The sequence below is a fragment of the Cebus imitator genome, unplaced genomic scaffold (genome assembly GCF_001604975.1).
Source record: "Cebus imitator isolate Cc_AM_T3 unplaced genomic scaffold, Cebus_imitator-1.0 Scaffold116, whole genome shotgun sequence".
NCBI lineage: Eukaryota > Metazoa > Chordata > Mammalia > Primates > Cebidae > Cebus > Cebus imitator.
In genome coordinates this window covers 464,578-480,777 of record NW_016107431.1, presented here as the reverse complement: position 1 = coordinate 480,777, position 16,200 = coordinate 464,578, and the positions used below count along the sequence as shown (strand labels likewise).

The window sequence follows — 16,200 nt, the reverse complement described above, 5'->3', positions numbered from 1 at the left end:
GGGTTTTCATAAATAGCTTTTATTATTTTGATGTAACATTTTTAAATCAAAGCAATTTACCACACTAATAGAGTAAAAGAAAAAAAATCATATAATCATCATAATAGATGAAAAAATTGAAGAAATAAAAATGTTTTAATGATTTATAATTAGATAAAAATATTAATTGACTATGTAGCAATATTACACAAATGTAAAAAATCTCTGAGGGGAAAAATATACAACTTTATTAAGAAATATTAGAAGATACATAAGTGTATTGGGAAATAGATTATCTTTGGGAATTGAAAAAAATCAATAATATAAAGATTGTCAACTTTCTCAAAATTTATCTTTAGATTCAATGTAACCCAATCAAAATTCTAGAAATTTTGCCTTACAAAAAAAGAAAAATGGCTATGAAATTTTATATGCTGAAAAGAGCCAAGAATCAAGACAACATTAAATAGGAAACACAAATTTGGAAACTTATCCAAACCATAAATATTTATTATAGAACTTTAGTAATTAATGCAGTGTGATAATGATGCTAAGATAGAATAACAGGCAACTCAACAATATAGAAAGCCCGGTACTTCCATGTTTGCTGCAGCACTGTTTGCAATAGCCAAGATTTGGCAGCAACCTAAATGTCCATCAATAGATCATTGGATAAAGAAAATGTGGTATGTAGACACATGGGGGAATTATGCAGCTATAAAAAAAATTGATATTCTTTCATTTGAAAAAACAGGCATTGAGGTCATCAGCAAAGCCTGAGTCCTGACCTCTTGCTCTCTTCCCTGGACAGCATGAGCTTCACCATTCGTTCCACCTTCTCCCCCAACTACCAGTCCCTGGATTCTGTCCAGGCACCCAGTTACAGAGCCCAAGTGGTCAGCAGCGTGGTGGCCAGTGTCTATGCAGGTGCTGGGGGCTCTGGTTCCTGGATCTCCATGTCCTGCTCCACCAGCTTCTGGGGTGGCATGGGGTCTGGGGGCCTGGCCACAGGAATGGCCGGGGGTCTGGCAGGAAAGCAGGGGATTCAGAATGAGAAGGAAACCAAGCAAAGTCTGAACAACCACCTGGCCTCCTACCTGGACAGAATAAGGGGCCTGGAGACTGACAACTGAAAGCTGGAGAGCAAAATTCGGGAGCATCTGGAGAAGAAGGGGTCCCAGGTCAGAGACTGGAGCCATTACTTCAAGAACATTGAGGACCTGAGGGCTCAAATCTTCACAAATACTGTGGACAATGCCTGCATCATTCTGCAGATCGACAATGTCTGTCTTGCTACTGATCAGCTTTAGAGTGAAGTATGAGACAGAGCTGGCTGTGCGCCAGCCTGTGGAGAGTGACACCCAGGGGCTCCACAATGTCTCTGATGACACCAGTGTCACTCGGCTGCAGCTGGAGACAGAGATCGAGGCTCTCAAGGAGGGGCTGCTCTTCATGAAGAAGAACCACGAAGAGGAAGTAAAAGGCCCACAAGCCCAGATGGCCAGCTCTGGGTTGATGATGGTGGTAGATGCCCCCAAATCTCAGGACCTCACCAAGATCATGACAGACATCAGGGTTCAATATGACGACCGGGGTCAGAAGAACTGAGAGAAGTTGGACAAATACTGGTCTAAGCAGATTGAGGAAAGCACCTCAGTGGTCACCACGCAGTCCGCCGAGGTTGGAGCTGCGAGATGATGCTCACGGAGCAAGATGTACAGTCCAAGAGAAGTCTGAAGACCAGCTTGGAAAACAGCCTGAGGGAGGTGGAGGCCACCTACACCCTGCAGATGGAGCAGCTCAACAGGATTCTGCTGCACCTGGAGTGAGAGCTGGCACAGACCTGGGCAGAGGGACAGCGCCAGGCCTAGAGTACAGGGCTCTGCCAAACATCAAGGTCAAGCTGGAGGCTGAGATCGCCACCTACTGCCACCTGCTGGAAGATGGTGAGGACTTCAGTCTTGGTGATGCCCTGGACAGCAGCAACTCCATGCAAACCATCCAAAAGACCACCACTCGCCAGATAATGGATGGCAAAGTGGTATCTGAGACCAACAACACCAAAGTTCTGAGACATTAAGCCAGCAGAAGCAGGGGACCCTTTTGGGAGCAGGAGGCCAATAACAAGTTCAGAGGTTGAAAAAAAAAAAAAAAAAAAGACATGTATGGAACTCGAGGTCATTATGTTAAGTGAAATAAGTCAGGCACAGAAAGACAAACTTCCCATATTCTCACTTATATGTGGGTGCTAAAAATCAAAACAATTGAACTCATGAAGATAGGAGAAGGATGGTTACCAGAGACTGGGAAGGGTCGTAGGGGTTGGAGAAATGGGGATGGTTAATGGGTAAAAAATATGTATATTTTTTATATATTTTTTCAATTTAAAATCTTTTTATTTTTAAATTTTTATGGGTATATAGTAGGTGCATATATTTATGGGGTATATGAGATACTTTCATACAGACATGCAATAAATAATAATCACATCATGGAAAATGAAATAATTATATATAGAGATAGATAGCTCTATATAGGTGACTATATATATAGTTAGAAAGAATAAATAAGACCTAGTATTTGATAGCACAACAGAGTGACTATAGTCAATAATAATCGAATTATATATTTTTAAATAACTAAAAGTAATTGGATTGTTTGTAACACAAAGATAAATGCTTGAGGGGATATATATCTCATTTTCCATAATGTATTATTATTTATTCCATGCCTGTATGAAAGTATCTCATGTAACCCATATATACATGCACCTACTATGTACCCATAAAAATTTAAAAATAAAAATTTTTTGAATTGAAAGAAAGAAAGCCCAGAAACAGACTACACATGTATGGACATTTGCTTGAGAACAGAAGTGTTAACACCAATCAGTGAGAATAGATCAGACTTTGTTTTAAACAGATATCCGTAGGGCATGGTGGCTCCTGCCTATAACCCCAGCACTTTGGAGGCTGAGACAGGCAGATTACTTGAGGCCAGGAGTTCGAGATCAGCCTGGACAACATGGCAAAACCCTATCTCTACTAAAAATACAAAAGTTAGCTGGGCATGATGGCGCACACCTGTTATCTCAGCTACTTGGGAAGCCGAGGCATGAGACCTGCTTGAATCTGGAAGGCAGAGGTTGCAGTGAGCCAAGATCTGAGCAACAGAGAGAGACTGTGTCTTAAAATAAAAATAAACAAATACTATTGGGACAATTTGACGTCCATATGGGCAAAAATTAAACCATGATTTCAAACCAAACACACAAATCAGTTCCTGGTGGAGTAAATATCTAGGAATTAAAGACAAGTCTACTAAGCTTTAGTTTGATAATAGAGGAGAATATCTATATGACTTCAAAGCAGGAAAAATTCCCTAAGTAAATCACAAAAGCCCTGATAATAATGGGCAAGACTGGTAAATTTAACTCCAGTAAACTAAGAACTTCTACTCATCAAAAACACCACAAAGAGAGCAAAAAGGCAAATCACAGAGCAGAAGAAAATATTTACAATACATACAGGGATGTATATTCCAAATACATGCACACACACATACACAATTTAAAATTGGACAAAATAATCAAAAGGGCATGCCCAAAAAAGAAAAGCACCAAATGATCAATAAATATATAAAAGGAGCTTGACTTCCCTGGTGGCCTGTGAATTACACATTCAAACAACTACAATGAGATAATACTTCATGCCAACTGATTCCTAGGTATCTACCCTAGAGAAAACATTGTGGACATATGCCCCAATATGCTCATTTTAACATTGTTCTTAGGAGACCCAAATTGAATATACCTAAATATATACTAGCAGTAGAGTGGATAGATGAATATGGCATTCTGGAATACAGTATTAGGATCTACTCTTAGGAATAAACTGTCTATATGCAATATCAACAGATCTTAAAATATGATATTGAGTAAAAGAGGAAGACAGTAGAATTCAGACGATTTAATTTAATAAAGTTCAGAAATATATAAAATAGACTATATTGTTCAGGCATGCATACGTAGGTGGTAAAATACAAAGAAAAGCACAGAAATGATTATTACACAATTCAGAGTAGCCATTCCCTTTAGAGGAGCGAGAGAGTTACAATAATGAAGGAATTCACAGGAGACATTTCAGGTCTTGGCAGCATTATATTTCTTGACCTAGGTCATGGAACCTTACAGATTCTCTATTACTTATTAAACTGTGGATTTATGGTATATATATTTTCTGTAATATATGATTTACTTCACATGAAAATATTTTTTAAGCTTAGATGAAAATATTATCTTATGTTTATTTATTTTCTCTAGTAAGTCAATCCTAAAAGCCACACTATTCTTCTTTTCTTTTCTTTTTTTTTTTTTTATGAGACAGAGTCTTGTGCTGTCACCCAGGCTGGAGTGCAATGGTGTGATCTCAGCTCACTGCAACCTCTACCTCCCAGGTTCAAGTGATTCTCCTGCCTTGGCCTCCAAAGTAGCTGAAATTACAAGTGCCTACCACCACACCCAGCTAATTTTTATAATTTTGGTAGAGACGGGGTTTCACCAGTTTGGCCAGGTTGGTCTCAAACTCCTGACCTCAGGTAATCCACCCAGCTCGGCCTCACAAAGTGCTGGGATTACAGGCGTGAGACACACTGCCGGCCAAGCCACATTATTATTCCTTAAAATTTCCATGCAGGGTAGCTATATATGTAATATAGTACATGCCAGTAGGTTTTTATTGAGTCAAGGAAAGAGATTAAAGTAATGATTATATGAACAGATTCACCCAGGCACTAAAAATGTATTTGTAAAATCCCATATACACTTTGGATAAGTAATCATGATTTTGCAGCATTTTAAGTTTCCTCTGAGATAGTTCAGTGGTGTGGAACTGAACCATTAGGCAGTTCTTCAACGTGTAACTTTTCTTACCTGTGAAGAGAGGCAGAAAATGAAGTGTTTAGAGTAGACAAAAAATTCTCGTTAGCTGAATGCTGAGAGAATGGCAGAAGTGGCTATTTGTGAGATTCAAATATTGCTTAAAGAAGTCCCAAGGGATATGGAAGTTCCTACTTCTCACAAGGTTGCTGGCTATTAACTGGAGATCTTTAATAAGCACAGCTGGTAGGCTAATGGGACACAGAAATGTAAGGAGACACAGAGATATCTAATTCCAAGAACAGTCATGGTTATGGAAGTCCCTCTGCCGCCCTTTGTAAAAACTATCTTTTCCTTTCCACCTATCTTCTTTACTGTTTTGGACTGACTCCTCACTAACTACTGACCTTTCATTTATCTGCTCAGTTTACAGTCAAAATGATGATGAAGAACTAAGGAAGAAAAGGATATCAAATGATATCACCAAAGATTTCTGATTCCAGCAAGGATAGAGTAATAGGGACCATACTCATCTTGCCATATTAAACAACTAGAAAACTGGACAATGCCTATGAAACAATGGTTTCATACACTAATCTAGAGAGAACACAAGACTGTGGTCCCTGAGAGAAGGGAAACAAATAAGGTGAGCCTTTTCATTGCACAGGCTTCCTGCCTAAAGAATTTTCAGGCCACAGAGCAGAGAAGAGAAACCCCAACAGATTTTAGTTGCCCCACTTAGTTGAGGAGACAGAGACTACAGTTTGGAAAGACTAAGGCAGCTAAAATGTGTAGGGCAAAGTAGCAGAGAGATGGAGGCCGTCCACATTCAGAATGCTGTCAGTATGCATAAGAGTTACTCTAAGACTGGCTGAGCTCTGCTCTGCACATGTAGGAGAAAAGCTACCTGAGGACAGGGAAGAAACCACCAGAAAGGAGTAGTTAATACACAGAGCTTTCACCCGGTTGGGAATCGTTTTGCTCAGCTACTAGAGGGGTAAGATATGCACCATTGGGTAGAACATTCAGAGAGTATTACCTTAGTAATGGGGCTAAATTAACAGTACACTAAAGCTGCTCTGGACTTGCCCTGTCAACACTTAAAATAAAGTCTCAGAAAGATCTAATTGAGGCCATAAAACTTACCTGCACACCAGGACAAACACATCATTATTTAAACACATGTAATAAAATCCAACAACCAATAGTATATGACTCATAATGCATGGCATCCAATCAAAACTCATGATGTCTGCCATTCAAAGAATGATAACACTCTGCATGTTACCAGACATGCCAAGAAGCAGGAAAATATGATCCAAACCAGAAAAAAAAAAAAAAAAAAAAAAAAAGAAAAAAAAAAAAAAAAAAAAAAAAAAAGTCAATCAGTGGAAACAGACACAGAAATCACAGTGAAAATAACACCTAGCAGACAAGGATGTCAAAACCACTATATGTACACTTTGAAAGTTACAGAAGATAGAGAAAAATATGAATAACATGAGGAGATAAATAGAAGAGATTACAAAACACAAATGGAACTTCTAAAAAGGGAAAATACAGCATCTGACATAAAAAATACACTGGATATAATTAACAGATTAGATACTACAAATCAATGAACTTGAAAGCACAGCAGTGGAAACTCTTCAAAATGAAGCTACGAATGGGGAGAAAAGACTTAAAAAACTTAACTCAGCATCAGGTTTCTATGGAACAGTACAAAGCAGTCTAAAGTATACAGTTGAAGTCGCAAACGGAGGCAGAAAAATATGTTTAAAAATAATAATATTGAAAATGTCTCAAATTTGATGAAAACTCTAAACTGTTTAAGAACCTCAACAAACCATAAGCAGAGTAAATCTAAGAATTTAAATAGAAAACTAAATAAAGGTGAACTATTTATATAAAAATAGAAAAAAAATATATAATTTTACACAAAAGAAATAAATTGTAAAGAACTAAGCAAAAGTAGAGTACATAAAAGAGGAAAACCTAATTTGCTTCAGTATATGAAAAAATAATACAGCAATAACTATATGGTAAAGCACTTCCAAAAGAAAATGAGATTAAAGATAATGGCCTCCAGCTCCATCCATGTACTATCCTTAGCAAGCTAATCCAGAAAACCAAATACCGCATGTTCGCACTTATAAGTGGAAGCTAAATGATGAGAACACCTGGACACATAGAGGGGAACAACACACACTGGGACCTTTCGGAGGGTGGAGGGGGAGGAAGGAGAGGATCAGGAAAAATAACTAATGAGTGCCTGGCTTAATACCTTGGTGATGGAGTAATCTGTACAACAAATCCCCATGACACAAGTTTACCTATCTAACAAACCTGCACTTGTACCCTGAACTTAAAGTTTAAAAAAATGAGATTAATAAGTGTGGCAAATATTTCCAATCCTTACAACAGAGAGGAAATATTCTTAATGAAGAAAGTGTTTGTCCTAAGTTTTTTTTGTTTTTTTAGATGGAGTTACACTCTTTTCACCAGACTGTAGTACAGTGGCATGATCTCGGCTCACTGCAGCCTCCCCATCCTGGGTTCACGTGATTCTCCCACCTCAGCCTCCAAAGTAGCTGGGATTACAGCAGCCCACCACTATACCTGGCTAACTTTTTTGTATTTTTAGTAGAGATGAGGTTTCACCGCATTGGCCAGGCTGGTCTCGAACTCCTGACCTCAGGTGATTCACCTGCCTCAGCCTCTCAAAGTGCTGGGATTACAGGCGCAAGCAACCTCACCTGGTCCTAAGTTTCATTTTACAGAATCAGATCCTGAGACAAGGATTTGTGTGAAAGGGATTAACTAGGAAAAAATGTCAGGAACAGAGGCGGAAGGACAAGAAAGGAAAGGAAGCCAGGCAAGGGTAAAATATCAAGCAAATATGTGCAGAGGTTAACCTCGGATCATTCATGCAACAGACTCTGGACACAGTGCAAGTCACACTTCAAATTTGTCTCCTCCCTCACGGGCTGAGGGAGCTTTGGTGTTTATACCTATGCCTTGCCAGTCAGCCCTTGGTTGAGGACACCACTGCCCACCCCCTCAGGCACATAGCAAAGCTACTTCTGGAAGCCTCTGTGCAGCACATCTGCAGAGAGATAAATATACTTCTTGTTGAGAGAAAGAACATAATCAAAGCCAGTGTCTGAAAAAAATAGGAAAGAAATCTGAGGGCATGTGGGTGAAGCACCAATGTCTTCTGCTACAGTGTTCTTTAAACTAAACTGAAAGGATAACATAAAAAGAAAAGGTAATTCACCAAAATAAATAGAAATAATCAATGAACCTAACAAAATATATTGACTCTCACAAGTAAATATAATTAGAACTATAAGGAAACAACATGGTACACATATCCACTGGAAAAAAATTAAGAGTCTATTGACACTCTGGGGAAAATGCTACTCTTGCTAAATGCTAGTAGAAATATGGGTTGAGATAAACTAATCTGGAAACATACCTTAAATGATGTATTCCATTAAGCCAGCAATTCTACTTCTGAGAACCTGTACTAAGGAAATAATTACACATGTGTATAAGAATGTGTGCAGACGTATGCGGAAAAATATTATTTATAATAGGAAAAGGTTGACAAACCTAAATGTCTCAATTTAGAGATTCGTTTCTTAAAATTTCAATGCATTTGTAAAATGGAAAATTAACACAGCCATTAAAGTGATGCTATCGATTTTTATTTTTTTATTTTTATTTTTTTTTTTGAGACGGAGTTTCGCTCTTGTTACCCAGGCTGGAGTGCAATGGCGCATCTCGGCTCACTGCAACCTCCGCCTCCTGGGTTCAGGCAATTCCCCTGCTTCAGCCTTCTGAGTAGCTGGGATTACAGGCACACGCCACCATGCCCAGCTAATTTTTTGTAGTTTTAGTAGAGACGGGGTTTCACCATGTTGACCAGGATGGTCTCCATCTCTTGACCTCGTGATCCACCCGCCTTGGCCTCCCAAAGTGCTGGGATTACAGGCTTGAGCCACCGCGCCCAGCCTTCGATTTTTATTTGTTAAAAAATGATAGCACTAACCAACTCTACCATTTATAACACACGAACATACATACCCACCCTGTATTGCTTCTAGAATTGCTTTTTGCTCACCTATGTTATGTCTAGTCTAGGACTATATTCTCAGTCATTTCCAAAGTAACTTATCTTTGAAAGAACTGAGTCACTCTAGTTAATTATAAGGCAATTTGAAAATCCTCCCAAGTGATGTGATATAAAAATGTACTTATAATTAAATTAATTAAAATGATTATTGTATTATGATATTCAGAATATCCTTTCACTCAACAAAAATATTTCCTGGTAATCCCAACATTTCTTCTGCTCCATTTGAAGCCAAGGTCTCCTGTGATTATTTCATTTTTTCTCCTGATTTTGACTGAGTCTGTGGACCCACAGCCACCACACTAAATAAACCGCATACAACAGCAGAAAGCCAACTGCCTCTCCTAGGAGATAAATGTATTGCTTGCCGATCCAATCAGGGGCCTCCTTCCAATCATGTGAACTGGGACATTGTGGAAACACACTAACAGAAGCACATGCTACATTTGTTCTTTACCAAAACAACCATCCTTCAGACTCTTAAATCATTGACTCTTACGACCTGCTAATTACCAGTGCCTGAAATCTTTAGTTTCTCAAAGCTCCTTCTAAAATGCAACACAGCATGCATTGAGTGTGGCTGGCACAACTGATGTCTGACTTTGCTCCACCTGGGAACCCTACATCTGTTCACATAGTCCAAAAGTATATAAATTCTTAAAGCAAAAGTGTGCCTGTTGATTCATTTTGAACTCGTATCACCCAAAATGATAAATATTATATGAACTACCATCAAGCAAAATCTAGCCAAATACTCCATTAAACTAATTTAAGATATTTCTCTCCTGTTAAATTTCTTTCTTTACTCCTTAGTCCATTACTATCTTAATTCTTAATTCTGCAGTCCAACATATTCACTATTTGGTGACTTATAATCATAACTTTTAAAAACAAGCACTCTTTGCCTTCCTTGGTATTTGTAGTATGATATAGGTATAGATTATTAAATACTGAGACAGGAAAAAACTAAGGACAGAGAGCTTTGGAGACATTTGATACAAGAGAGTCCAGGAAGTGAAGGAAATGAAGACAGGGGCTTTAAAATGCTGGTAGAGAGCAGGGACTCCAAGTTACACATTTGGTCTTTGGAGTCCTTGTTACCCTTAAGTCCATATACATTGTTTAGTTTAATTGATCTTGTCAAAGCAGTGATGATCTCTCCTCCAAAAAGGAACAGAAACAAGTTACATAAAATTATTTGGCATTTACAAACAAAGCTGACTCTGCCTAAAGATAAACTTTAGCCAGAATTTATTTTTGTAATTTCTAGTACATTCAGAGAATAATAATGGGTAATATCACCTACACATTTACAGAATCAATGCATTTAATAAAATATATAGGCTGGCTCCTCCTGCAACAAGGAATAATTCCCTGAGTACTGGCGAAAAGATATCTGTGTTGGGTGACACTTCCAGGGTTAAATCCTAGCTTTTATACTTACGTTAATCTCAGATAAGTCACTTAACCATTCTGTACCTCAGTACCTCAGTTTATGCATCTGTGAAAATGTTTCCCTCTCTGTAAGACATAATCTGTATGCCAGTTTTAGACATTTTAATTTATTTAATCATCAATAAAGGTAAGCGCCCATTTCACTGATAAGAATTACAAGACACAGAGAGGTTAAATATTTGCCCAAGCTCCACATTTAGTTAAGTAACAGAGGCCAGATTTAAAACCCAGTCTGGATCTAAGACACAAGCTTTTATTCACTAAACTATCCTGATTCTCTATGGGATAAAAATACTACATAACTCAAAGGGTTAATGTGAGACTTACAAGAAACATTATAAGAAAAATACTCGGAATTATTAAAGTTCAAATATGTATCTATTGTTACTATTGTTTTAAAACCAGACACCTTTCTGCCTCCAATAGCACATTCCCCACACACCTTTCAAGGGATTTTCAATGCAGCACAGGACAGCTTATCATTTTAAAATACTACATCAATTTGAACAGTTTCAAAATGATAACAATTCATTTCAAATATGTTTTACATCTAGTATTGTAACTTGCAATAGGCATATGTGCCAATTCATACCACACCACATCTACTGAATATCTAAATAGAATGTTCACAAATAGAATTAATTAGAGATACATTTGGAGAGTTTAACATTTAAAGAAATCTCAATATTAGTGCTTTTTTAGGCAGACAGTTCTTTTGAGACAAAAATAATTTACCCCACCTGCCCATGTAAGTATATGATTGGTCGTCTCAGGCCAGAGAAACACCAGGATGTCAAAAGACAAAGATGAATGTATCTGAGCTGTTAGCTACCTTAGGCCACAGAGCTGTGATGAAAGAGTGTTTGGGCCACATGTCCACGCTCATAAGCATGCAGCCAGCCACCAATTCCAAATAAGAACATAAAAGCAAAAAAATCCCATCAAACTAGCAGGCTAAACCATGTGCTACTGCAAAAATGTAAAAATGGAGAGAAAATGCAAAGGTAAGAAGAGAAAAATATAATCCCCTTGCTTTGTCATTGTGTCATCTGTTGGCAAGTATGAAGATTTCTTTGCTAAGGAGTTGCCTAAGCCTGTGAGATACTCAAAGGCATAAAAAGTGTAGCACTGTTTCTTCACAAAAGAGAGGACTGAAACACCGACCAGCATAACCAATAGGCTTAGTCACTCAAAATACAGCATGGACAAGGAGCCAGAGGAAAACCAAGAAGTAGGTTTATGAGTCCCTGAACAGGCCAATAAATCCTTCAGCACATAGGTGTCAAGGCCTCAGTCTGTGCACCAGATGCAGCCTGATGGATGGGTTTATCTGCCCCAAAAGGCATATAGATATCGTTCTGCCTTTGGCCCCACACATAGGTGAGACAGTGCTAGTGTTTTCCCCCTCTAGCCTTTTTAAAATGTATTACATGTGTCCCACTCAGTATTTCCAATTCTTTGCCTTCCAGTTTTAGCACTAAACCTCAGATCCAAAGTATACAAGGAGTTTGTGTACTATGCTTAGACTTCCAGGACATCTTACTTTTGAACAAAGTCCAGAAAAATATAGTATCTCCATTAATTCAACTCACTTGTAGTAGAATGGTATCTTCTCTTCCTGTGTTTCACAATAGGATCACATTTTGGAGATTTTTGTAATGTTCTTCCAATCACTTATAAAAGATAGTATTTAGCTGCACAGACCCAGGAAATAGTCCAGTGTGGCTCAGGTATACTTTCTGTTCACTCACCGCTATCTATATAGGTCAGGTTTAAAAGTTGGCCAAAAGGTCCAGAAGTTAATTACAGACTTCTGTCACAGGAGAAAGTCAGCCCACAGAGACATAGCTTTATGAATTAGAGAGAATGCAGAGTTTAGCTCTGCTTCCAAAGAGCAAAAGAGGGTAACATATGTGGTCTGAATCAATAGAATAATTAGGGTAGAAGATAAAGGGAGGCATGCAAGGAGCACACTGCCCTGAGAAGCATTGAATTCCTAGCCTAGATAATTTGTCACCAGAGATATCCTAGATGGAATAGTACTCTCATCAGACCATGCTACTCAGCCATCTTCCAAGTAGATCAAACACCTTGCTAACTCAATACCTTCATACTTACTGACCTGTCTTCTTGGACTTCTCTTCTCTAAGACATTTACATATCCCATCCCCTACCATGTTTCACTTATCCCAGGAATGCAAAAACAGTTTATATAAAAAATGAGCCATTAATGGAAAATATTATGACAAATTAAAATAGAAAAAACCTAAATGATTAGCTCTGCATGTGCAAAAACAAGTTTAACAAAATTCAAGACTCATGATTTTAAAATTGTTAGAAAATATAATGGTATTCTAGGAAATTTTCTCAACCTTACCAAAAGCATCAATCAAAAACCTGCAGTATACTTGAAGATGGTTTAGAAAAGTATGTGTTACATGTTTTTTACCAGAACAAAAATTACTGAGCTTAAAAAAATAAAAATAAACCTGTGGCAATCAGCAGCGTATGACTGCATAATACTGACATCAGATAAAAGACAGGAAAGCCTTCTGTTATAGTTTCCATTCAACATAGTACTATATATTATAGATGATGCAATAAGACAAGAAAAGTAGGAAACATAAAGGCTAAATGAAGATACAAACTGCTTGCCTACAGAGGAAATTGAAGGAGACTTACAAAATTATGACTATGGCTTTAAAAGAATATAGCGCTTAAATATACCCACATACACAAATTAAAAATTATAAATTAAAAAAACTACAATCTTCCGTTTAAAATAGCAAGCAGAATCTTTAGCTCTTCATAATACCCCTAAGAAATAAGACTCAACATTTTTACAGACAAAAATATAAAATATGAAGAAAATATGAAGGACATAAAATACGACCTAAATAAATAGAACCCTATGTCATGCTGGTGGATTAGAAGGCATATAAAAGATACCAGTTTCTCTAAATTCATCTATATCACCAATGTATTCAGCCAACAGAGTTTATCATGGAGCTTGACACAAAAGACCAAATGTCAAAAATAATTTATTTTTAAAAGAAAGTGGGAAAAAAACTGTAACAGATATTAAGATGTATTTTAAAGCTATTTTGCAATATGGTCTTGATGCAAGATAGCACATTGATTAATCAAACAGAACAGGAAGCCCAGAAAGAACTCTTGGCATATACGGCTACATTTTATGACAGGCATTATAAATCTATGAAAAAATTAAAATAGACCACTCAAAACTTTTGTTGAGATAGTCAGTTATCAATATGGAAAAATAGAAACACACTTTACACCACAAATAACAAATTCCAACTGAACTAAAAATCTATGCATAAAAACCAAAATGTAGGCATCTGCCTTTACCAACTTGGGTTAGGGCGGAATTTTCTAGACAAGTTGCAAAAAAGCTCAACCTATAAAGGAAACAACTGATACATTGAACTAATTATAAAATTTAAATTTCTTCACAAAAAGTTAGTATAATCAAAGTTAAAAGACAAGTCACAGACTTGGAACAGTCTGTTACATCAATGTAATGAATAGATAATTAGTATCTAAAAATATTTAAAGAATTCCTTCAAATCAATAAGGAAAAGAAAACTCAATAAAAAAAAAATGGGCAAGAGATGGATGGAAACTGAAGAGGAATCACAAATGGCCAATAAACACAGGAAAAAAGGCTCTCAGCCCAATTGATAACAAAATGTAAACAATGAGATGCCATTCATTCCCATTTCACACCCACCAGATTGGTAAAAATGTTACAGTTGGCAAGGATATAGAGAAATGGAAATTCTCATGCACTGACATTAGAAGCGTGAATTAGCCTGACTGTTTGGAGAGCAATTTGGCAGTAACAAGTAAATCTGTTGGTGTTCATACCCTGTAAGCCAGGAATTCCTCTTCTGAGTGTTCATCTTCAGATATTTTTGCATATCATATTCAGGCACTGCATGCAAAAATGTTCATTTTCATTATTGTTTATATTTCTCATTGGAAGAAGTAAATATCCATCAATAGGAGAACAGATAAATATATTATGGCATATTTAGACAATAATATATGACACAGCAGTTAAGCATAGTATTAACAATAATAAGAGCAAATACATAGTGCTTACAATGTATCTGTAACACAAAACCTTGTGTTGTTCTAAGTTACTTATAAATATTAATTTATGTAATATTTAATTATATTCATATTAATATTTAATATTCTGCACAAGTCACAACAGTAGCAAACCTGAAAGATTGATATTATTATAATCCCATTAATAGAGGAGGGAACTGAGGCACTGAAAGAATAAGTGATTTACCTGAAGTGATATAGCTAGTTAGTGGCAAAGAAGTATTCTAATGCAGTCTAGCTCTTAACTTCACTAACCTTTTACTTCTGAACTAAAAAATAGTATGATACCATTCACATTTATTTTAAACTGAAAAGATATAAGATAATGTCAAAATATATCCAAATACATTGAACTATAAAAATATAACATTTATATTTATAATATATAAGAATAACATTTTATAATAATTTGCAATATATAGTCCACATTGCAAATGTCTTATACCATCCTCTGCTTCTGATTCAAATCTCTCCCAAGTAAAGAAACATGAGGTCATCGGCTCCGATAAAACACCTGATGATGTACTTCTCGCTTCAGTTCACTCCCTAAGGCAGTGAACAGATATGGTCGGGTAAAGCAGTCACTTACAGCCTCAGTGTCACTGCAGCCATAGTACAGTGGTCTTTGATATGTCTGTGACTATAGCAGGAGTGTTTGAAGAGACTAAGAGTGGAGAGAGGTGGGGGTCAAGAAAGGGAAGCGAACACCACCCCTTCTCATATCAGGCTTCAAATCCACCTGTCCCAGCTTTACATGGGTTTGTGCAGTCAAAACCACCAGTTTGGGCTTCACTACAGGTTCAGCCTACAATGTGGACACTTCAAAGACTTCAAAGGTAGGGGACACAGTACTGTATCTGGAGTGAAACCAAAAATGTGAGATTTAGCAAAGCTTTCGGAGGGTGGTCCAAGGGCTTGAAGTGATTTCCACTTAAATACACTGTAAGTGAGAGAACAAAAAAAGAATCAAAAAATAATAGGCCAGAGGAAGAAAAAAAAAATCTCATTTTTCCCTTTTGTTAATGCTATAGAAATATCAATGCTGGGGGCTTGGTGAGATTTTATAAAGCCTGATCCATGTATCTGAGCCTGACTTTCAGCAGCAAAATTCAGGAGGCTCTACTTTCATGCTTCTCTACCCAGTTCCATTTTTAAATAATTGATAGGTAAAAGGAAAAGAAAGGAAAATTTAATAGGAGACTGCTCTATGTCAAGTTACACACTAGATGTTCATTTATGCTTTATCTCATACTGATAACAACCCTAAGAAGTAGTACGATTATCTCTTATTTACCAATGAGTAAACTGAGGCTTCAAGTGCCTCATTAACTTGTTCCTGTAAGGTACAGAACAGAATTTGGTCCAACTTTTCTGAAGCTGCAAAGTTCATGCCTTTTCACCATGCCATGTGGCTTTATGATAACTGAATACAAAAATGCCCTAATCTAAATAAGCCAAAGTACCATAATAACTCCTAGTTAAAAATACTTATTTTTAAATTTACATGCAAGCTAAAAATGTTTCTTTGTATCTCCTGAAGAACGCACTGGGGGTGTATATTGTTTGATTTTGGTTTCCTGCAATATGCTTAGTGGTTTCATAAAGTTTTAACTAGTGC

General features: G+C 37.0%; 1 pseudogene; it reads left to right on the top strand.

Moving 5' to 3' along the window:
• The first annotated feature begins 791 nt into the window (after window positions 1-791).
• Window positions 792-2,059, top strand: LOC108311480 (annotated as a pseudogene).
• Window positions 2,060-16,200: the final 14,141 nt, after the last annotated feature.